Raw genomic sequence first — 19427 nt, 5'->3', positions numbered from 1 at the left:
TCTTACTAACGGTCTCCGTCCCAGAGCTCTCCCTATTACAGCCTACTGTGATATCTCTTCTGTGACCTAGAGAGAGACACCCGCTTGTAAACCACTCTGGTTAACGACCGCTCTGTTCCTTATTGACAGTTGTTACGTGTCGGGTAGGATGATTAGCAATAAGTATACTTTTATTGCAAGGGAGTATTAATCACATTGAGTCTAGAACCAACCTTAAAGAGCTTGAGATGTTATGCCTGGACAGCTTAAACTTTTTGCATTACAAGACATCCAATAATAATGAATAAAACTCGGTCCCTTTAGAGGAAATTTTAATGAATGAAATGATTAAATGGTTATACAAGATTTAATTATTACACATTGCCAGCCATGAGCGCACAATTGAACATAATAATAATACCTTAATAAACAGAATAAACCAAATCAGAGCTAATTTTAGGATCAAAATATAAATCATATTAAATTGTATGTATATATATATATAATCTAAGTTATAATCTAATAATAATAATATATTCTAATATATATATAATAAGAATTTATCTTGCCAATGAACCTATGATTAATAACACACAATAGTAAATATAATAAAACATCACCAAAAACCCAATTCAAAGATCAAAATATGAAACATGATAATTTGTATGTGTTATGATCGAGAAAGAATATAACAGGATGTAGGCGGAGAAGGAGAGCAACCGGCCTAGATGCACTCACTTCCACACGAACTACAGTACAGTTCTCACCAAGGCGTGGCCCCTCCGGTCGGAGGGGGAAGTTGGTATCTGTCACAACGGTCCTTCTGTGCTGCAAGTCTCTGGAGCTCAGGTTCTCTCTGCGAGGAGGAGACGACCGCTGGATGCCGATGGTGAGGAGCTGGGAGGTTCTCAGCCGGATCTTCTGCTTCGGAGGGTTGGACGAGGCTCGAGCAGTGGAGACATCTCAACTGACTTAACAGTCACACAGTTCTTTTATACCTTTGCTCTAACCCTTGAACCCTCGACCGGGGAATCTTCAGCCTCTCACCATATATGGAAGCCACCATTTTGTTCCATCTCAGCATGTCGTCACGTCACGGAAAAGTACCCAGTGAACCCAATAGAGACACTCCCACAGGGGAAACATGTCTCTAGAAAGTCCCTAGAATTCAACAGTTAATTCTGTAGCACTTTGTGGTCAATATTTGCTTATCAAACCAGTTTAGTTGGTAGAATGTTTTGTCCGTTAGGCCAAAGGCGCTCTCACATGAGAAACGCACCTTCAGCCGACGATACTGTGTCCCAGAGAAGTGCGATGGCCGATTACCTCACCACCACCACATCCTGCTTCCTCTTACTCAATTTTCCACAGCGAGCCTGTCTGAGGCTCAAATTGTGAAACAAGACACACAAACAGCCATACTAAACATACTGTAATTGATTCTTATGGCTTCATTCTTTACTTCTATCATTCTATTACTTTCAAACAAATCATTTACTTAAAACTAAACATGATAACATTTCTCTTAAATCTTAAATGTATAGTTTATGTATATGTGTGTGTGTGTATATATATATATATGTTCTTCCTGGGTGTGTGAATGCCTTGTGTGAGTGAGGTGTGTTCTTTATGGGTGTTTGAGTGTAGGTGTGAGTGTACATGTCTGCATTTAAAAGTACTGTAAGCGTGTAGCAAAGCACAATTTGATCAGCATGTTTCAACAGATCAGGTTTGCATTCAAAAGGGAACTTATTCAAAAGGATCTGCCAACATCCCTTGCAAGGCGTTAATACACTCATCTGTCCCGCCTTGAACAGGCTCAGTGGCCTCCTCCGTGGGGAGGTCAATTGTCATGTGCCCTGGACTCGGATCTGTGTTTCCCTCCCCTGTAAAGCCCAGGAATGGATCTGGCGAGCAGCCCATAAGAGCCGCCTCAATAGTGAGGGGTTCAAAGATTGGTGTCTCAGGATCAAGTGGTTTGGGGGCCCAGGTTGGCTGGTCTGGTTCTAGTTTGACCTTGGTCCTACTGGCCTTATCTAACAACCTCCTTGACCTTAGCCTCTCTGTTCCTTTCCTCCAGGATGACTGACTTTTCCCTAGTGGACATCTTAACCCAGACATCCTGAGGAATTCTTGTGTAAGACCTCTTTGAACCGGCCCTGTCAGCCTTTACTGATCTTTTCTTAGTACCTTTTGCTGGTACTACTCCCGTCCCGGGCATACTAACGGTTGATCCCCAGGCAGGCGACCCTTCGGTTTTGGCGGCCAGGTCGACAGTGAAGGCAGGTGGATAGCCTGGTGCGGCCTACACTGTTCACGCCTGGCTCTGAACCAAGCGGGCGGAGTCTCGCCACCACGCCACAGACCCTACAACTCAGCCCCTGATTGAGCTAGAGACACAGTCTTCACCAGTGGGTGCAAGGAGACTGCCCGGAGGTCTTCATGGTGGAGTCAGGTAGGTGGCCCGGAGAGGGGTACACTGTCCCCGACTGGCTCTGACCTGAGGGGGTGGAGTCTCACCACCACGCTACTATCCATGCCACGGGCCCCACAACTCAACCCCTGAGTGGGCTAGAGACACACAGTCTTCATTGGTGGATGCATGCAAATTGCCCAGAGGTCACTGTACTGTCCCCGACTAGCTGTGACCCAAGAGTGGGCTAGAGTCGCACGGTCTTCGCCGGTGGGTGCATGGAGATTGCCCGGTCTGTAGTAGTACTAGCAGTAGCTTTTACATGCAGCTGCAGCAGCTAGCCCACCTCACATTTTCTCCAGGAAATATACTTTCTAGTTAGTGTGAATGCTGCAAGCACGTAGTTTGCAGCGAAGTTGAGTATCAGAATATTGCCGTATTTCACTGAAACTCATGCCTTGTTTTGCTACTATTCCGTACATAAGCTGGCCGAAGACGCAAAGTTAGTCTACCTCTTGTGCAAAGTTCCTTGCGAACTTAGTTGCTGCTAGCTGGCTAAGTTAGCCAATGTTAGCTAGCTGGCTAGCTATATTAACGTACCATTCAAGCTAACGAAGTTGTCTAGTGTTGGAGGGACAATACTGGATGTATGATGTCACCATCTTGATCAGATGACTGCTAATGGAGGAGGATAAATAAATGTTCCAACTCCTACATTGTAGAGCATCTGTGTTTAACTTAATCTGCAACTGCTGTGCTTTACAGACTAAGAGGAGATGGACATGCCCCTTAAGCTACAATAAGACCGGAATGGTCAGGAGGAATCTGGAGAGGATGATGATGATGACGATGAGGTGGGTTAGTTGTTCAGAAAATGACCCAAAATCTTTAATAACAAATGTATAGCTGAACATTTTATGTCCCACTCCTCAGCTCGCCAGGTGAAGGAGAGAGCCTGCATGCGCACACACACACACACACACACACACACACACACACACACACACACAGGAGTTTCAGAAGCCTCACAAGCAAGCTGTGGACACCATCACCATAATTGTTGTGTCTGTGGAAGGAGACGGACAGTTTTCGTTCTTCTCGAAGGGTGTTGTATATGTGAAGGAGCTTTGGACCCATCACACTGACACACCTCCCACTCTGCTGTATGATGCGTTTATGTTTTACTCTGATTATAGGTTGAATGCCTAGATTAACCTCTCTTTCTTTCTCTCTCTGCATTCTCATCTGTTTGTTTTGCAGCTTGTCTATAGGGTGTCAGTGAGATCTGTTCTACAGGGTTCGATGAAAAAGAGACTGCTGATTTCTGATCACTGTATCACAGAGTGAGTCACGCTGACACATACACATATACACATACACACACACACACACACACACACACTGTAAGAGCCGAGGTGGGCTAGGGTTGATATGCAATACAGTAGGACCCCACTCATCCGGACTTCTGAGATCCGAACCTCCCGGTCTACCGGACAGGCTTAAAAAACTTTTATTTGAGCCTGCTATCTGGTTACTGGTGGGATTTTCATTACAGTACTGTATCCTACTGTGAATAAAAACAGACTGTATGTAGACCTACATGTTGCCTGTAGGCTGTAGACTACTGTCACGTTTCATTTCTTTGCTCTAATGTCGAGCGCAAAACGCAAACGAGTCTGCTGCGTGAGCTGCATTCCTTGGTAGCCAGAAAGCGCGTCAGCAACCTGAAGCAGAGGAGTATCGAGTCATTTTTCGTTCCCAGTTAATGGACTTCAGGAACACAGACGTGTTGTGGGCATATAGATTAGCCTACTAGACCTACTGTATTTGTTAAATAATAGCCTACAGCCTAGGCCACGTTAGCCTACATCGGTTGTTTTAGAGACTTTCTTTTAGGCTACAATAGCCTAAGACACGACAACATGTCTGTCATTTCATTTATTTATTTCTTGATTATTATTTGCTCTAATTGTTCTAATGTTGGGTTGTTTTTAGGCTATACCATTTTGTTCTGCGAATACAGTAGCCTATCGATGCAGTGTAGGCCTCATTACTTTATTTGAGAATAAAGTACTGTATTTGATCAAAGCATGCACTCAAGTGGAAATTCAGTTATTTTATTATAGGCTACTGTAGGCCTATTATAGGCTAGGCTATATGAGTTTAGTTGGCTATTTGATTGCAATTTTGATGCATTTTCACAAGTAATTAAGGGTATTTATCGGTCTATTATGAGTCTATATGAAACAAGTACCACTTATTGAATTTGGTGCATTTTAACATAAGTTTCAGTCATCCGGACGTTTCAGAGATACGAACGACCTTCGGTCCCGCTGGGTTCGGATAAGTGGGGTCCTACTGTACTTTGGAGTTAAGAAGCTTCTTAACTCGTTCGGGAAACCCGGCCAAGTAAAGTTTCCGCAGTCACTGGCTTATTATCGTCTCTATCTCGTTCCTTGTTTGAATAATAATTTAAGGCTAGACGTTCGAGTTTTGTGCAAGCATGTATCGGCATTTGGCGTTTCTGTGTAGCCTACTCGAACTTGCAATGGCCGGGTTTCCCGATAAAGAACCTTCTTAAGCAACCCTTTGCATGGGAGTTAAGAAGGACTTTGGAGTTAAGAAGCTTCTTAACTCGTTCGGGAAACCCGGCCAATAGCTGGTAATATTTCGAGAATAGGCCGACAGTTCTATTTACTGGCTTGGCCTGCTGACAGAGGAATATGAATATTGCAACTTCGAATCGGGGAGAGACTATGCTGGAGAATGAGATGATGATGTAGTAGGCTATGTAGACTATGATTGATGAGTGGAATGGTGAACACTACCCGAGACCATAAACGATGAAGCAGGGAAAGTGAGGATGACAGCTTTATTGAAGTTTTGTAGACACGTGCATGTTTGGGACAAATACAGTAGGCTACAGAAAGGTAAACATACAATTCTCCTTTGCACTGTTGAGTAATGTTTTTTGGTGTAAGGTTAGCTGCTGTTTTGACATAGGGTGACAAATAGACAATGGGCCTCATTCACCAATATCTTCTTAAGTTCTGTTTTTAAATTTCTTCCTAAGAATGTTTCTAAGGAAAGCTCCCGTCTGATTCACGACGTGTTCGTAAACAGAAACTCACCCGCCAGCCCCATATAAGGATATGTGCCAGTCTTCTGAATGGTCAATGTATCCGCTGATCTTTGCCCCCCCCTTCGGACACGGGGGCTGCTGGGTCCTTCCTGGGATCATGTTACAACTACTCACTTCAACGGTGACCATTAGGCCACGCTGACTCAGAGACAAAGACAAAGGAATGCTGACTCAGGACAGGACATCTGTTGTAACTAACCTGTTAAACTCCTTAAGTTAACACAGTTCCGCCTAAAGTGAAGTTTATTCATTATTCTTAATAAAATTATTACTACATGAGAGTAATACAGATGTATTGATGTAGTACAGTATAATACAGTATAAAAATATACTACAAAAACAAAACAACACATTAATTTACACCAAAATCACAAATTATTAACACACAATCTAAATATTTTATCTACATCTTCAAGATCAACACGAATAACAAGCAATTCGGAGCGAAATGATTTAAACTATGACATATCAGATATTCTGATGCACACGTTTACAATGGAAATTATGGTTATGATTAGGACACGTTATTGGGAATTATGCAAATATAATTGCATTTCAATAGAAGAAAATAAAAAAACAAGACAAAGAGTAATCACGGCGTAGCCTCCCTGTGCGGGGGTGCAAATAACATCTGCCTTAAAGGAGTAGTAAAGGGAGAATGTATGTTTAGCCCTGTTTTAAGGTTACTTATGATCATATACAATGGTTCAGATCAAAACATTGACAAAACTAGCACTTTTGAGAAAGTCTGATAATTGCTCTACCACCATTTTGGTCATACAATGGATGTGGGTGGGCACCGTGAAAAATCTTTCAAAAACATGTTAAACTCTCGATTTCAAAGACAAGAAGCTCACGGAGGGGGTAATTGGTGTCTGTTGGTGTTCTGACATCAAATTCGCCACAAAGTATGAATCCTGTAGGGTTTTATTGATCATTTTATGAAATCCATTGACTTGTATTGAAGCGGCCGTTGTTTATGTGTAGATCAATCTGCAGAGGGGATTGTTGGTAAAACGTTAACACAACTGTGCTGTATGACGATTTGTTCGGAACTGCGCTCTCCATTGAAACGAATGGGCCCACACTAACTTTTGAGCTGCTCATTTTGCATTTTTACCCGTTTTCTAACTCGTCACCATGCCTACAGTTTTTAAGCTACACGGACATGTCATGGCCTAAAATGTTTCCAGGATTCCTTCCTATGGTGTCAATATCTAGGCTGTGACCTTCATACTTTTTGAGAGAGAGCTGTCTGAAGCCGGCATGCCTTTCCATTGAAGTGAATGAGAGGATGACAGTGTCAGTTGGGATTTCGGCCCTTGCAGCGCGTTTCAGGCGGAAATACGTCAAAGTACGGAAGCAAAATATTCTCCAACTTTTTCCTTTCGGTGTAACTTTAAAAAACTATAAGGAATTTTAAAAATCTGTTGAATGTGCTAAAGGTCCTGAACATTTTAAACTTTGAAGGAGGTTTCTAGCACAAAAAATGAAGGAGATATGTTTCAAAGCTGAAGAGGATTTCAAGGTCCACCCATAGACTTCCGTTGTAATTTTTTTTTTTGAAAAAGCAGAATATTTTGAAAAGTATAAAATATATAAAAAAACTGAAAGGTAAGTCATAATGACCTTAAAGGGCTGAACATTTTGATAGTTGAATGGTTTCTGTAGCTCAAAGTATGAAGGAGTTGAAGGCTGAAGGTTTCAAAACTCCCCCATTGACTTCCATTCAATTTTTTTTTTGAAAAAGCTGAATATTTTAAAAAGTATAAAAGGTATTAAAGAGCAACATTTTGATACTTGAATGGTTTCTGTAGCTCAAAGTATGAAGGAGCTACAGACAGCCAAAAAACATACGGAAGTGGAATAACTAGAAAGTACATTTCCTGGAGAAAATGTGAGGTGGGCTAGCTGCTGCAGCTGTATGTAACAGCTACTGCTAGAACTACTACGGACCAGGCAATCTCCATGCACCCACCGGTGAAGATTCAGGGGCTGAGTTGTGGGGTCTGTGGCGTGGACAGTGACGTGGTGGTGAGACTCCGCCCCCTCAGGTCAGAGCTGGTCAGGGACAGTGTACCCCTCTCCGGGCCACCTACCCGCCCGCACCGGTGAAGACCATGTGTCTCTAGCCCACTCAGGGGCTGAGTTGTGAGGCCCGTGGCGTGGATAGTGGCGTGGGGGTGAGACTCCGCGCCTTCAGGTCAGAGCCAGTCAGGGAAAGTGTACCCCTCTCCGGGCCACCTACCTGACTCCACCAGTGAAGACCATGTGTCTCTAGCCCAGTCAGGTGCTGAGTTGTGGGGCCCGTGGCGTGGATAGTGGCGTGCTGGTTAGGCCCCGCCCCCTTGGGTCACAGCTAGTCGGGGACAGTACAGTGACCTCTGGGCAATTTCCATGCATCCACCAATGAAGACTATGTGTCTCTAGCTCACTCATGGGTTGAGTTGTGGGGCCCGTGGCGTGGATAGTGGCATGGTGGTGAGACTCCACCCCCTCAGGTCAGAGCCAGTCGGGGACAATGTACCCCTCTCTGGGCCACCTACCTGACTCCACCAGTGAAGACCATGTGTCTCTAGCCCACTCAGCGGCTGAAAAGTGGGTTATGTGGCGTGAATAGTGGCGTGGTGGCGAGGCTCCGGCCCTCACCAGTGAAGATTATATGTCTCTATTCCACTTTGGCTGAGTTCTGTGCTACCCCATTAGTTATAAAAGGGTGCCTGTACCTTTAAGAGAGGCTGCACACGCACACAAATTCAAAAAAAAGCAACACCTGCCACCACTCTAATCCCAACTGACACTCTGATCCTAGACATGGTCCGCTTCAGACAGCTCTATCGCAAAAACTATAAATGTTACAGCTTATATATTGACACCATAGGAATCCTGAGAACTTGCAGAACATTTCTAATATGTCCGTATAGCTTAAACACTGTAGGCATGGCGACATGTTAGAAAAAGGGCAAAAATGCAAAATTAGCAGCTCAAAGGTTAGTGCAGCACCATATGTTTCAATGGGGAGCGCAGTTGCCGAACAAATCGTCATACCTCAGAAACGGTAAGTCACACAGCTTAGATACTTACATTGTACGAATCAGCACAGTTGTGTGAACGTTTTGATGTATAATGTGTATGAGCTGCTAAAATTGTAGGCATAGCGACAAGTTATAAAAAGGTTAAAAATACAAAATGAACAGCTCAAAAGTTAGAGTGCGTTGCCATACGTTTCAATGAGGAGCGCAGTTGCCAAACAAATCGTCATACAGTGAAAACTATAAGTCACACAGCTTAGATACTTACATTGTACGAATCAGCACAGTTGTGTAAACATTTTGATATATAAGATGTGTGTGAGCTGTCAAAACTGTAGGCATAGTGACAAGTTAGAAAAAGGGTAAAAATACAAAATGAACAGCTCAAAAGTTAGAGTGCGTTGCCATACGTTTCAATGAGGAGTGCAGTTGCCGAACATATCGTCATACAGCAAAAACTGTAAGTCACACAGCTTAGATACTTACATTGTACGAATCAGCACAGTTATGTGAACATTTTGATATATAATATGTGTGTAGGCTGTCAAAACTGTACTTGTGCCAGCAGTTTACAAAATCCGTGAATATTTTCAAAGCAACTGCTGCCACCACTCTAAAAACATAACGTTTCTGAACATTCCAAAAGCGGTTTCAAGCAGTTTCCATGAGACAAAAAATAGTTTTAAAAGTTAAATTTCTAAAAAACTATTTTGCAAGCTAGCCCACCTAATAATACAGATAGAAAGAAAGAAAGAGGGAAAATCACAAGTTGGGCTAGCTTCTCCAAGCTAGCCCACCTAATAATAAAGAACTGGATAACAATAGTGTGAATGCTCTAAAGCAGGCATTCCCAAACTGTGAGGCGGGCCTCCCCTGGGGGGCCCCAAAGAAATTCAGGGGAGGTGCGGAGGGATAATTAGAAAATTTTTAAAAAAGGAAAACATTTTTTATTTTTGAAATGTCTATGGTTTTTATGAATGAAACGTGATTTTAAAGGTCAGAAATTCGAAATAATTAATGGGAGAGATGTATCCAAAATTTGTGGATAGTGCAGAGAGAGCCTCCCCCCGCAGGCATGAATGTATTGTGCAAAAACGTCATAACGTTAACTAGCAACAGGTGCCACCGAGCTAACTTAGCTGTGTAACGTTCTGGGCTAGCTAACGCTGCCTGGCAAAATGGACAAATTTGGGGGGTTGGGGGGGCGCGGGTGTGTCACTGTTTTCAGAGGGGAGGCCCACATTGATGGAGTTTGGGAACCCATGCTCTAAAGCATTCACACTAATAAGAAAAGGTACAAGAACAATGTGTGCTGCAGCAGCTGTGCTGCTTGGCCCCCAAAAACGTACAAACACAATGGGTGCTGCAGCAGCTGCGCTGCTTGGCCCCCAATAATAATAAGAAAAGGTACAAACACAATGGTGGCCTTCGCAGCTTCGCTGCTTGGCCCCCAAATATAGCTGCAAGCAGCAATGTGGGGGCCAAGCAGGAAGCGCGACCAGCACAACAAAGACAACAAGTGAAACACGCCATAGCCGCATTCAAATCACTACCGCAGTTTTGAAAATTGGGCATACGGTTCAGAATAAATGCAATTCCAACTTTGACAGGTTGGTGGCGCTAGTGAGTTCGAGGTGTCAACATAGACTTGGTGACAGGGGTCATGGGACTGTCCCCGATGAGTGTGCCAAATGTGGTTTTGATACATCAAAATGTTACTGAGATATGACCACATTTCCTGTTTGCTAGCTTAACCGCCAATTTCAATTGGCTGTGACCGGCGAATGCTTTCCAAAATCAAAATTCTCTGTAAGAATTTTGTAGATATTGGTCTGTAGATATTGCCTACCGAGTTTCGTGTAGATTGGTGAAAGGTTATAGGAGGAGATACATTTAAAGTGTTTTTAACAAAATCCAAATGGCGGAAAATCCAATATGGCAGATATTAGCCCATAGGTGGTCTTGAATTCGGCTTGATCCAAGGAATCCAGTGGAACTTGAATTTTGAAAATCGGGCATACGGTTCAGTATGAACGCACCTCCAACTCTGACATGTTGGTGGCGCTAGAGTGTTTGAGGTGTCGAGATGAGACTTGCTGATAGGGGACAGGGGCATGTCCTCAATGGCCCTTTCTGAATCCAGTCCCTCCCCACTCGCACTCAGTCATCGAGTGCACTCCGTTTTGTAGTCCCCTCACAGCTGAATGGAGTTCCCTTGATTAGGGTGTAGGGTATAAAAACCTTAGGGACGCACTCCCCTCACTCCAGCGGAAACAGGAAACAGAAACCATAACAGTTGCCATGGTTTCGCGTAAACATGTAGCGGTAGCGGCAGCTGTTCGCATCTTCCTTCACCTGCTCCAGATGAGGATGCAATCTGCACGAAGGCGTAGACGTTTAAGGCGTCTTTTATCGGTTGTCCACCAGCTACAGGTATGTTTTTAGTTGTCTGCTAATAGTAAACTGCTGCGCTATTTCAATTTACTTATTTTCTTTACATATTTTTGGGGAATAGCCTACCTTTCTCCGGATCCCTAAAGTGGGAATATCCAAAATGACAATATGGCCAAGGCATTCAAAATTATTTAACCTTCATTTTAAGAAATCTTACCTATTAATTAACCCTTTGTAATAATTTGTTAGCATCATCATTATTATTATTATTAGTAGTAGTAGTAGTAGTAGTATTCATATTATTATTGTCAATGAAATAATCCTCTCTTTTCCTAGGACTGTACTCAGGGCAGAGGGCCATACATGCAGCTAAATGCTGCCACTCCCATCATGCGCCTATATGCTGACCCAGAAGCTTGCCTCAAACAGGACTTCAGAATGTCCCCACTATAAACCATCTGCTGCAGAGGATTGCCACACCGAGGGACCACGGTTGGGGCCAGGAGATGGAGGTAAGGAAAGAAACAAAGATCAGTTTTATTTGGGAGGGACAGTGTGCATTATTAAACATAGCTTACATGATTAACTGTAAATACACTGGAGTTAGCAGGAATGCTAATTTTCATCATTTTCATCATCTTCAGGTGCTTGTGTTCCTGTACAGCTTGGCCCATGGGCTGTCACTGTCAGTTGTGAGTTCGGCCTTTGACATCCCTATGAGCACTGTACACAACATGATTCACAGAATCAGCAAGGAGATCAAGGCCAAACTCTCGACTGTCATCCGTCTGCCATCAGCCCATGAGCTCCCCACCATCGCTGCAGGTTTCAGTCTGCTTGCTCATAGTGATGCCTTCTCCCATGTGGCTGGTGCCATGGACGGGTGCCACATTAGGATCAGGTCTCCAGGGGAGCAGCACCAGGCAGACTATTACAACTACAAGCTCTTTCCATCCATCCAGATGCAGGCCATCTGTGACTATAGAGGCAAGTTCCTGGATGTCTTTGTGGGCTAACCAGGTTCAGTGCATGATGCCAGGATCTTGCGCAACAGCCCAGTCTTCCACCAGGCCCTGTACCCTCCAGCTGGCTACTACATCCTTGCGGACGGTGCCTATCCCTGCTTGGAAACACCAATGGCCATCCTCACTCCCTACAAGCACCCTCTTCACGGCCGGGTCCAGGTTTGTTTGTATGGATGCACTAGAACAGGGGTGTCAAACTCAAATACAAAGTGGGCCCAAATTTTAAACTTGAACAAAGTCGCGGGCCAACACTGAACAAATTAAAATTTTAATATGGACCCAAACAAGTTTTGCTTTAACATTGAATATGCACTTATCACTTTCGCTTTTGGTGCGCATCAATGGTGTGCACTAACATATGTGAATACGCCCTCAGACACAAGTGTTGGTGCTCCATCTGCTCAGTAGAGAAGCTTGTAAAACCCTGACTGTCCTACAGCCAGGCAGGCAGACAGACGGACAGCCGGCAGGCAGACAGACAGGCAGGCAGGCTGACAGGCCGGCAAGAAGGCAGACAGGATTGAATTAACAGGAACAGAGCAAACACAGCGGCCGGCTAGGTCAACACAGGTGTCTATCACAGTGAGACGTTACATAACGTAAAGCTTCTGTTTTCTGCCTTTCTTTTCGCCATTTTTAAGAAGGGGTAACACGGTTACAGTTGTAGTATGAGATTGCTATGACTACTGTCACAGAAGAGAGGGCGTTTCTGGGTCCTGTCTTGATTGACGCACCAAAACAACAGCAGAGCATTATGGGATTTGTAGTATTAGCGGTGAATGCGCTGTATAATACTGGCGGGCCAGCTCTAGTAGTCATTTGGTATTGCCTCGCGGGCCAAATATAATTACACTGCGGGCCAAATTTGGCCCGCGGGCCAGAGTTTGACACCCCTGCACTAGAACATGGTTATGTAGATTAGATTAGTTTGTCATTGTCAGAAAACAACAAAATTATGTTGAGCAGCTCTGTTTGACACAGTACATACAATATGCAATAACACATACAATATAACAGTTATGCAGTGATAACTCTTCTTTTTTTAAGGCTGTGGTATAGTTGACAGCCCATGACATGTTTCCACCCATGGGAACAATGAAGTTGATCTTCTATTTTGTATCTTGTATCCAGGAGAGGTACAACTGGCATCACTCCCAGGCTCGTTCTGTCGTCGAACGAGCATTTGGAATGATGAAAGCGCGCTGGCGAGCCACACTGTCCAAGGCCCTGGAGGTCCATCCCACCTTTGTCCCAGAGATCGTTTGCTGTGCAATGCTCCACAATCTTTGCCTGGAGATGAATGATCACCTGGGTGAGCTGGAGGACCCCCAGCCTGCTGAAGATCCCCAGGATGGTCCCCCCATTGGCGTAGGTGGGCCGGAACATCCTGGGACTCATATTCGGGACAGGATTGCCCACAAGCTGGCTGCACCTGTTGAGCAGCTCCTTGACCATGATTATTTGTAAATGTTTTATTTTTGTTGGAGTTTAATTTCTACCAAAACAATGGTAAGGCCCGATTTTGTTTGTCTTACAAAAAGGCCATTTTATTTTGGGCATTTGACGCTCATTCCATTTTAAGTTATTAAGCACTTTGGGCTGCAATTAGTTTTGAAAGTTGCTATTAAAACAAGCCCATCAAACTACACAAGCTGGCTGTTTGAACCCGTTTGTCCTCTTGTAATTTTCTACAAATAATGTCTGACTTCGTACATGTTGTGGATGAGTTGGATGTAGAAAGAGAACTTACTCAAACATCTATAAATACTAAACCATACATAGTAAACCAGGATTTTGCAGTGGTCTCATATAGGAAGAGCTGTAGTCTCATATAGCAAAAGCTCTTACTCAAACATCAATAGTAAAACAGGATTTAGATTTTGCTGTGGTCTCATCCTTTTCAGAGCAGCGTTCCTTTTCAGAGCGGCGTTCACCTGTGGTCTTAAGTATTAGAGGACAGACCATACCACTAATATGACAACCAGAGATCACACAGAATTTGGAGACAAATGTGCAAAGGATACAAAGGGATTCTCAAAAATAAATTTATTCAACTGAAATTGGCCATATTGGCCTATCCACTACAAACTGAAAATAAGGCATCTTGGCCAAACTGATGAAATGAATAATGATAAATAATGCATAATGATAAATAAATGACAGAACTTCACATTTTGTTGACCATTTTCTCAAATAGTGTTAACTTCTGGGTGGTCTGTACAAGCTCCTGGTGTCGCTCTTCCTCCTTTTCGGCTTCCCGCTCCAGGACCTCCATCACCCCATCAGTGGACACCCGTCTCTTTTTGGGAGGTGGGGGGGCAAGTGAGGACACGGATGTGCCAGGGAGGGAGGGTGGAACAGGTGTGCCAGGGAGGGAGGGTGGAACAGGTGTGCCAGGGAGGGAGGGTGGAACAGGTGTGCCAGGGAGGGAGGGTGGAACAGATGAGGAGGATGTGCCCGGGTCTGGGAGGGACGACGGCTCTGGACTTGCCTTTGACATGCATGAGGCAATGAGGACAGGTGGAGTCAAAGACGGTTTTGACCCCTCTGCCTCATGCATGTCATCATAGAAGCTCCAGGTGGCTGGTGTTTCCTCCCCCTGGTCAGTCCCAGAGCCGGTGGGTGTTTCCTCCCCCTGGTCAGTCCCAGAGCCGGTGGGTGGCTGGTGTTTCCTCCCCCTGGTCAGTCCCAGAGAAGCTCCAGGTGGCTGGTGTTTCCTCCCCCTGGTCGGTCCCAGAGCCGGTGGGTGGCAATCTCAGCTCCTAAAACAAAAAGAGGCATGAGATGTCTGCAGCATCTAGAAGGCTATATGCATGTTATGTCTAATAATAATAATAACAACACTCTGTATGCAGACACAGGTCCATATGAAAAAGTAAATTACCTTGTACTTCTTCTTTAGGTTTTCCCATTTTTTGGAGGCCTGCTTTGAGGTTGCCTGGCCCTCCAGGTCCATTTGTTTGATGATGAAGCTGTTGAGAAATGTCAGGGAAGATATAGTTAGAAGATATAGTTAAAATGCTTTGCTCAGAATAATCCCACAATATACATGAATACTGTGTGGCCCCTGCGATCACACCACATCAGGCCTACACATCATTTGTCAAGACCTAGTAATGGGATACAATCACCTAATTACACTTCAGTGAGGTATGTTTTTTTTAAGCAATTAATCTTTCAAGAATCTTAAGCATTCCCGTCTTTTGGTTGTAGGCCTAATCGGTGAAATGTGTAAAGGGGACAAGTGAAACTTTGCAAAATGTTAGGAAGGAACAAGTCTCTTGGCCTATCTCGCTGAAATGTTGCTTGTTGGTTGAGTGTTTACATTACGTGTAAAAAGATGAGCGTTTTGTGGTGGGTGCCAGGTTCACGGACTTAGCCTATGGAAATAAATAATACTTACTCCCAAGCTTCTTTGGTACCGTTTCTTTTTTTGGTGAACAGCTTCTCGTGTTGTGTTCTGAGTTGGATTAACTGTCTGGTCTGCGCAACAGTCCCTGTAAATATCCACCACTTCAATCAAATGAACACATTCTACCGTTTTTTAGAACGGTAGGCTATTTGATTAAAAGTACAATGCAAATGTTGTATGATTGGTGAGGAACTTACATTTGTATGGCGTGTCTTCCATTTCGGAGCCTTAACAGTGCTGCACATGCCAATCGAGCCTGCATCGGTGCAGACCATGGATGCATTAATAGAACTGGATACAGCCACTCCATTCACTGACCGCTATCAACAATGAAGCCCTATTGAACCGCGCCATCTTGGCAAATTTGTAGTCATTTGACCATTTCCGGTGACTTTTGTACTTGCGCAGTTGTGCTTTTCTGGCCTTCCGGTGACTTTTGTACTTGCGCAGTTGTACTTCTGTCCTACGCGCGTCCACGGTCAACGTTGGCACCGCTTCTAGCTATCGAATGGCCGACTGGTGTAAGATGGATAGCCTAACGTTAGAGAGATAAATGTTTATGGTTTCAGTCTATGGTTATGTTAATAAAGCTAACAATGATGTTGTAACATGCATGCAGCACTGCCGATCTGAACGATTGATTCATTATTACCATGGATCGGTATTGGGATTGATCAAGGGCGAATGTGAAATAGCAGCCATGAACTCAGCGGGTTATCCGAGATGCGGTAGCAGCGGCCAAAGCTCCTGCTGGCGGGGAGTGAAGCTCTTCAACTCGCCGGTCACTGGCTCCCTGGAGGAATTTAGCCTGGCTGCAATAACGTTATCGCGAACGGAATGAATACCATCTACTAGCAAACAAAACATGTTCAGTTATATTTAACCTGTTAAAACTAAGATGCCTGGATGAAAAAATAATTTCTCCAATGGATATATTTTACAAAAACAGGTTAATATGCAAGCCGGTTTTCATTGCTAAATCAAAGCGGGGAGAGCCGGGAACGTGCGTGGACGCGCGTCGGACAGAAAAGCTCAACTGCGCAAGTACAAAAGTCACCGGAAATAGCAAAATGACTACAAATCTCGCCAAGATGGCGCGGTTCAATAGGCCTTCACTTTAGATTTCGAATCCTGGGGGCTTGGTGCAGACTCGCTACCAAGGGTTTTATAAGCCACTTCCACTCGGCGCAAATTGGTTTCAGATGGCACTTAATATGGCGCGGCCTCCGCGTGAATGCGCAAACTGAGGGGGAGTGCATAGGGCGAGGGACGAGGAGCTGGATTCGAAAAGGGCCAATGACTCTGTCAAATGAGGTTCCATTACCTCAAAACGTTACTGAGATATGACACCACTTCCTGTTTCCTGCTTCGATGCTGATTTCAATTAGCTGTAACGGGCGAACGCTTTTGAAAATTCTAAATCCCTGTGAGAATTGAATAGACATTCGTCTAGAGATGGTGCATACCGAGTTTCATGCAGATTGGTGAAAATTCCTAGGAGGAGATACATTTTAAGTGTTTTTCACAAAATCCAAAATGGCAATGGAAAATGACGTCATAGTTGAACTCGGCTTGAGCCAAGGAATCCAACGGTTTCTAGAGTTTTCTAAAATCGGACTTACAGGTCAAAAGTTGCCTGCATAAACGTACCTCCAACTTTGACACGTTGGTGGTGCTAGAATGTGTGAGATGACGACATGTGACCTGGTGACAAGACTCAGGGGACTGTCATGAATGAGTGTGCCAAATTGCAAAACTTTTTGCCATGTGGTTCTATGGGCTGCCATAGACTCCAATGACAGAAGAAGATGAATGAGAAGAAGAAGAAAAGGTACAAGAACAATGGTGGTCTTCGCAGCTTCACTGCTTGGCCCCAAATTACAAAGGGAAACATTAGATTTCCTTCTACCATAGGAGCCCTAATAATAATCCATAATTTTCCTGTGGTCTTCAAATGTTGAAGTCTATTGGGATTATCCCTCCTCTGATTCTCCACTAGATGGCAGACACATTAAACTGGCTACAAAAGCTCTGTTGGGGGCATAACTCAAGTATTGAAGGTTACAGGGGGTCAAACAAGGAATTAAAGGTGTACACATATGCTGTGTTCACATGTGTATTTTCACAGATGATCACTGTTCATTGGTTGAATCAAATATTTGGAAATGGATAACATGGTCTGTAGACATAGGAGTGTGCATGATTATAATGTTTGAGGACTCAAGGAGTAAGAGGTACTTTATCCGCAGCACTGAATAGGGATCATATCATGCACATGCTGTGTCATAGAAAGAAATATGGTAGCTGATAATATGTAATATTCATTATGGCGTTTATAATCTTATTACAGTGATTATTATGCATTCATCAGCTGGTCTGCTGCTCAGTCTGTCTATGCCTATTGAGCTTTGTTGAGTGTGGAAAGTGAGTACTGTAGGTTCTCATTAACTCATTGTGAATCATATCTTCCTGCTTGTAGTGTTCTCTGGGCAGGAGCCAAGCTCCTATTGGCTGGCTGAGTTGGGGGGTGGGGGGTTGGTGATGGTGGTTGTGTTCGCACCGCAGATAAAAGCACTGTATGCCTCACCCCAGTTCCCACACCGCTGTCTGTAGAGAAGGAAGGAGAGAGGACCACAAAGTCAGCCCCTACGATCGTGAGTACACACGCACGCACACACGCACACACGCACACACACACATACACACACACACCTCAAATCCAGTTTTAGATAAGGTCCTCTGTGCTCTGCACAGCACTGTAGGGACCCTCACCCAGAAAGGAGATAGATACAACATTTGTTGAGTGATCCGATCAGATTGCAGAGTTTGGCAGATGTGTGTGTGTGTGTGTGTGTGTGTGGGCGGGGGGGGCAATGGCCATATAGTAGGTCTCGTGTAGTATGTGTGTGGTCGATCATTCAGGTGGTTTGAGTGTGTCAAAGGAAGGTTTTGTGACTTTACATGTGCTGTTGCATTTGCTGTATGTACATATTTGAAATTTCTCAAAACACATGAGTTTGTTTCATTTCAGTAATATTTATTCCGCCTCTCTATTACTGTAAATGTTTCTTGACATTGGAGTATTCATGTTCAGATACATGTGTTTCCATTTGCCAGCATCCTTTCCCATTCATTGTGAACCTGTGTAGTAAAAAGATGTAAAGGAAAACCTTAAATGTGTTCAGCACGGGTCACAAGTTTCAGATAATCACCCTGGTTCAGCCAAGGAGAGACTGATTACTAATATGTTTGCATTTTCAACTATGCATCATGTAAAGCCTGAAGGCAAACACAACCCCCGTTTGGAAGAGTTTTTAGATATTTATATTTATTTAAGATTCATATAAGATAGGGATGATGGCTTGAAGGCCAATTGTACATCTTTGTTCCTAAGAAGAGTGGGGTGACCCCTCTTTGACTGTTTTTATCTATTTTACAGGAAGAAACAACAGATATTGTTTCTAGTGGGGATATACATTATAAATTGCCTAACAGACGTAAACATATACTTGTCTCTAGTGAGTATATTATGTATATTATTGAGGAGATGCGTGTCCACCTATTCCCTATTTCTTGTCCCTCTACAACATGATGAGGCTAAGAGGAGTTGGAATACCTGTCAAGTAATCAAATAGAGCAGTCGGCTGAGTGAGCAGTTGATACACACCTGGATTAGAGCAGATTACAAAGGATTAGGATTGACACTTTATACTCGGTAGAATCAGGTGCTGAACACTTCACTATAACCAATGATATTGTATGTGCATGATACCTGATACAAAAAAGACTGAGGTAGGCAATTTGTTTCATTGGTGTTACGTTACTGTAGCTACTAGTCTTCTTGGAGCTATACAATTGACTCCAATCCAAAATTGTTTGTGTGTGTGTGTGTGTGTGTGTGTGTGTGTGTGTGTGTGTGTGTGTGTGTGTGTGTGTGTGTGTGTGACATTTAGAGAATGAAATTGAGAGGTATCACAAAACATGAATAATGATGTTCATACAGTACATATGATTCATAAATAGTAAAAGA

General features: G+C 43.7%; 1 protein-coding gene across 1 annotated transcript in view; it reads left to right on the top strand.

Annotated features, from left to right (window-relative positions):
• The first annotated feature begins 17963 nt into the window (after window positions 1–17963).
• ddc (dopa decarboxylase) overlaps window positions 17964–19427 on the top strand; it is a 42259-nt gene continuing 40795 nt past the window's right edge. The window contains exon 1 of the mRNA XM_084459280.1: window positions 17964–18051. The gene's annotated coding sequence lies outside the window, so the exon portion shown is untranslated. The remainder of the gene's footprint in view (window positions 18052–19427) is intronic.

Source organism: Borostomias antarcticus (genome assembly GCF_949987555.1).
Source record: "Borostomias antarcticus genome assembly, chromosome: 27".
NCBI lineage: Eukaryota > Metazoa > Chordata > Actinopteri > Stomiiformes > Stomiidae > Borostomias > Borostomias antarcticus.
Note: the sequence above shows the minus strand (reverse complement) of the source record. Positions and strands in the feature narration are given on the sequence as shown.